The sequence below is a fragment of the Brachycentrus maculatus genome, unplaced genomic scaffold, assembly GCF_059751285.1.
Source record: "Brachycentrus maculatus isolate JH-2025_06_01 unplaced genomic scaffold, ASM5975128v1 h1tg000068l, whole genome shotgun sequence".
In the NCBI taxonomy this organism is placed as follows: Eukaryota; Metazoa; Arthropoda; class Insecta; order Trichoptera; family Brachycentridae; genus Brachycentrus; species Brachycentrus maculatus.
The window spans coordinates 1,545,325-1,551,748 of NW_028280822.1; positions in this window are offsets into that span (position 1 = coordinate 1,545,325).

Here is a 6,424-nt window from a genome sequence, read left to right on the forward strand (position 1 = left end):
AAGTAAATAACCCTGTAAATATCCAGACTTCCATATTTTTCTTCACCCATGTTGAGATGTCAAAATTGTAAAATTATAAACATTTAACATTTTCTGGCAGAGTTTTAATTAGAGATATAGCCAGTATGATCTTTCTACCTATAGACAAATTTATATAATTAATTAATTTTGATTTTGAGTTAAATAATATCTGAATTGTAATTTGATTAGTGTGGTTGACAATCGTGGGTAGAATGGTGAATGTTACATGTGCGTAAGGTGATCACTTAACCAGCCTTTATTTATATATATATATATATATATATATATATATATATATATATATATATATATATATATATATATATATATATATATATATATATATATATATATATATATATATATATATATATACAATATACAATATACATATCGTAGTCATACAGGAGAAAGTGACCAAGTGCATTTTTTACAAAACCGTGATCATCGACTATTTGATACCTTACTAGCTTAATATTGCCTTGGAAAAAATCTTAAAGGATTTTTATCTTGGAAGTATAATACATTGAGTTGTTAAAAATGACTAACTGCATTGATGTTTATTTTGTTGCCAAGCAAAAGTGACAAAAGTGGCCCTCCTGAACATTTAACGTTGTGTTAGTTGGTCACTTTCTCCTGTACGACTACGATATATAAACACCCTGACTTAATATTCTTCGTCGTCTATGTTGCGATTCCAAAAAAGTAATAAATTTCACTTTTATTCTGCATCTAAAATATCAAATTAACATAAAATAAATAAATGAAAACGCTGCATACTTAATATTGAAGAAAAAAAGAAGACTGTTCCCTAGCTTGTTATTGTATTGTGTTATATTGTATTGTAGCATGTAGTATTTCATCGTTTCTAAACCAACATGAAAATGAATTATTACAATGTAGCGCACGTAGTAAGCGCAGGGGGGTTAAAAGTCAAATGACGTTTTTATGTATTTTCTTTCTAAGACGGATACAGATTTTCCATATTTTCTTAAGAGACTGGTAGTTTATTATTACATAACGTTCGCTTTGAAACGCGAGTTTACCGATTATGACTCGTCTGATGTTACTATTAGTTAAGGACCAATACTTGTTAAGTTGCAATATAATTTTCGCTAAATACAGATAACATTTTACGTATTTCTTTTTTTTTCTTAACACACCGTTATTGTATTGAAAAATAAGTTTTTCTTCAAAATCATTTAATGGTATTAAAAAGAAAAGAATTTTTGAAAGGTAAGGAGTAAAAGTAGTCTGTCCGCCTCCGTAGTGTAATGGTCAGCACGCTCGGGTACCGTTCTGGAGGTCCTGGGTTCGATTCCCAGGGGGGGGTCAAATAAATATAAGTGATTTTTTCACTGTAATATTAATTCAATATTACCCTGGACTGGTACCTGAAGCGGAGGGCTGATCACCTTTCCTTCATGTGTAAACGATCAAGATAACACTGCGTTTATATGAAGCAGTGCCCTATGCACCATTGGGATGCGGATAAGGGTTTTATTAAGGAGTAAAAACAAAATTTAAGATTTATCTAAAAAACAAAGAAAAATTCAATTTCACAATATATTTTTAAAAAATCGAAAAATGAACAGACATGTGACCTCTCCGGTGGAAAAAAAATATGTGTTTGCGAATATCCCCTTAACGGTTACTTTTTTGTATTCGTCACTTTCTCTTGGTTCGCATTTCATTCCAAGTTGTAAAAAAAATATTTCAAATTGTAAAATACCATTTATTATTAGCTAGAAATGCGCAATACGCAACCGAATTTGTGTTTGTCTAAAAACCTAATTAAGAAAAAACTTATTTTAAACGTCGTTCTTAAATTCGAGCACACGTGTTTAATTTCATGAAAAACCTAATTGTACAATTGTAACTAGAGACGAAAAAATCAAATTTCATCCAACAATAGCTAATAAAACTGTTATTACTAACTCGTTTTTCATAAATTATTGTAATGAATGAAACCATTGATTGCCCGGAATTTAAAATAATAAATCATTTGAGATTGGTCCATTTATAGCATGGGTGGCCAACATTTTCAGTAGCCGGGTCAGATTTAAGAAATGAGATTTCCTACCGGGCCGTAAAACAAAATTTATTTTATTATTCAAAGCAAACAAGATAAGTACATTATATATATATATATATATATATATATATATATATATATATATATATATATATATATATATATATATATATATATATATATATATATATATATATATATGTATATATTTATATATATAAATTTATATATATATATATATATATATATATATATATATATATATATATAGATATATAAATATATATATATATATATATATATATATATATATATATATATATATATATATATATATATATATATATATATATATATATATATATATATATATATATATATATATATATATATATATATATATATATATATATATATATATATATATATATATATATATATATTAATATTTAACATATTTGCATGTTTAGCCTCGTAATGTCGTTTAATGTTATACTTTTTCAAGATAGAAAGAGAATCATTGCATTCATAGTTTATAGTCCAGCTGTCTTAAAAACTTCTAAGTTCTTCTGTTACTATTCTCTTCTTTAGTCCAATGTTTTAACTACTTGACGTCTTTATGGTTCTAGAAATTGCCAGGATAGTGAAATACTCCCATGTATGGGATATTATACGAACTACGCACGATGGAATGTTCTTTTGGTGGTTTTGTCTAAACTAAAGGAAAAAATGTGTGATTTGCTCCACGGGCCGCAAGTAGATACCCGGCAAACCGCATGCGGCCCGCGGGCCGCAGGTTGGCCACCCTTGATTTAGAGAGTACTTAGTATATAGGTTGGCGTCAAAACTACGATGAACCAAAGCTTCAGTTCGAATCCGGGCTCCTAATAGTCGGCCCTAATGAAATACCGGGATTTTTACCGCAGTCTATAAAATAATAATTTATTAAATAAATTACATCGTGGTATTGCAAACAGAAAAATGTTGAAAGTTATGACTATTGATGTGAACTATTGCTTTCCATCTCCTTGAAAATATTAAATAAATCATTTTTTATTATTTTAAACACGACTCCAGATTCTCATATATTAAACAATTTTTATTTTACTCCTGATAAGGTTCATTCACGCTAGAAAAATATTGTTCGCATGAATATGCATGTATGTATGTAGAGCCAGAAAAAAACGTCTAGGGTTTGGTGTTCTGGTAGTGGTGTTGGTCATGTGATTCAGAAATACCATTGCTGATATTAAAAATCATTATATGTTCCTTCTGCAGGTCTATCAACGCAGACCATTTGTTTTGTGAACACAGTTTGCGTTACTTTTTCACCGATATCAGCGCAGGGTGTATTTGTGGCTGAGTCATACTCAAGCGGCCAAAGAACTGCGGTTTGCGACCACTGACCTTGCCAACTGCTTTGCTTTTAGTTGACGACAGTTGTGACAACGGATTGCTGCGTCCATAGCCTTGTTTCTTCATTCCTCATAAACCTCCTACATCCTGGCTGTTCTGGACCCTTAGTAACAGCGTCATGTTTCACAGTCTTATAAGAAAATATGTATGTCTAATTTACATTGTTTATTATATAGGTACGCGGGTTTGGCTACCATGTCGGAGTTCCCGGGATCGATTCCCAGAGGGCTCAAAAAACTTGATTCTACTCTCATATTTATTCAATTTAACCATGGACTGGTGACACGGAGAGCAGGACTGCTTGCATTGCCTTCATGCAATTATCGAACAAGGTAACACTGCATCGATACGATGATTAGTACCGTGGCGTAGTTGGGTAGACGCCCGACTACGAAACTGGCACGGCGGGTTCGATTTCCACTAATTGCAAAATAAATTTAAGAAAGATTTTATTTCAATTGATCTTGATGTTTGTGACGTATTTTTCACATTAACCTTCCCATCCTTACTATCCTACTTACAGACAAGCCTCTAAAAGTAGAGACTTCGCTGGTTATTCCTTTTTAAAAAGTTCTCTATGCACCATCGGGTGCAGATAAAGGAAAGAAAAGGAAAACGAAGAAGAAGAAAAGGGTAGGTACCTTGATATTAATTATATACATACCTATTTATATAACTTATAGGTTTCTATTAAATTATTGACTGTACATTTCTTGTAGTGAATCTTTATTGAAACATTTGATTTTATAAATACTTATGAAAGTAAATTAAAGTAAATTAATAAACCATTATGACGTAGATGCCTGTATTCGAATCCGTACACTTTTCAATTATTTTTTATCGTGGTGTGTGTGTCCGGTAAAAAAATACCCCCTTGTGTGAATCGAGCTTGCCACGTGCGCGCGTCTATTTACGTACGGCGTCATAAGCGTACAGAAACACATTAAAACGCCGACAAAAATTACTAATAAGAAAGTATTTAGTCTTTAAACATTCGCGAAAGCACAGGACATAATTATACAACTGCTGTAAGCTAACTATTATATTATTTATTGATTCGCTATTAACTTTGTGGAATATAGATTTATTTATATTATAGAATTTAATACTTTTGCCAATGTCAAGTTAAATAAAATTGTTAAATTATAAATCTTTAATAGATCTGGCGTTTAATTTGTAGAACTTAATTTTAAATTAAATATTTAATGTTAAAATCAAACACTGATTTTTTGAGTCTACTAAGTTGTATTACATTGTTATAAAAAAAAACATTAAAATAAATTTTGTGACAATTGATTCGCCTTGTTATGGCATTTCCAAACAAATGTCATTCGTAACCATTTGATTCAAAATACCAGTGTTTGATTTTAACATTTAATATTTGAATGACATGTTGAATATTAAAAAAATAATAACACGCTTATAATACCACCTAACGAGCTTTATTTCGACAAGTTTCGAAAACTACAGGCGTTGTCATCTACAGGTGAAAAGTAAAACTAACGAGTAATTTTTTTGGTATATATAGAGGTGGGTAGGGTTGTAAATAAAGGAGAAGGGGCTTTTTACAAAAGGAAACATATCTAATAATTTAGTGTTTTATCTTTATATTTCGTTTTAAATTTCAATTTGAAATATTGATCATGAAGACGTGAATTAGACTCTCCTTTATCACCATCTGGATCTATATTTAGAAATTATAGCATTATGGTTATGAAAAAAAATATTAAAATGTTTTTCGAAACAACATTTAATGAAATATTAAATTATAAATCTTATTTTTTCTTCCGAATCCTCAGTAAACATATGTTATAAAGTTAATATATGTACATAGTTATATTTCAAGACCCATAAATCTTGTAAAAATGAAATAAGTGCTATTTTTTTAATTACAATTTTTTTTAGCCTGGACATTTTTATTTTATCCTTAAGCGAATTTGTGTAAATTAAAAAAATCAGAGGTACATTGTTGGAAGCGTAAGGGTAAGAGGACGGACACCTGAGAGGAAAGGACTTCGGGGGTGATACATCTAGGGAAAAAATATTTTTTTTTGCTAAAAACTATTAAATAATTATAATTAAAATGTTACTTTGTTTTCAAATCACTATGATGATTTTATAGTGATTTTAAAACAAAGTTATATTGCAGTGAAAAATCAATTAATAGTGATTTTAAAACCAAGTTACGTTTTGATTATAAAATGGAAAATCACAAAGTTAGTGCTTCAAATTTAAATTATATTTAATAATGGTACGATGTTTGATATAACACAAAAATAAAAAATACCTGAGCACTACGCCTCTGTGTCTTCATGAAATACGTAAAACATAAAATAAATTATAGATTTTAGTGAATTTTCCAAATAGTGTTGAAATTCAGGAAAATGTGGATTCAAAATAGCGTATATCAAATCAATCGAAAGATCAATCATTTGAGCTTTATCAAAATCAAAAGCGCTCGTTTGTTTGACATTTGAAAAAAATATATAGGTATATATGGAAGTACTAACTTAATATGGAAATGTGTCTTAACTCTGTGATGGCACTAGTTAGATATTGACAGCTTTAAATCAACTTATGTAATAAATATTGAGAAGCGAAAATCTACTCACAACATCTGAAATGAAAGTCCAAATTGGACAAGAACATATCAGGGAGATCTGTGAGACCAAGGATGTCGTTCAAGGGAACAGAGAAAGAAGAAGATTTTGGAAGGACTACGACAACAGCATGGATGAATCAATATAATAATCGATATACCACCGGATCACCGCCTCCCGGAAGACCATCAAAGAGATAGAAGGATAGCTGAGCGTCAACATCACAGGAAAAATCACCCTCTTGAATAAAATAGTTATTCAGGTATAATGTAAGAGAAGACATGTATATATTTATATATATATATATATATATATATATATATATATATATATATATATATATATATATATA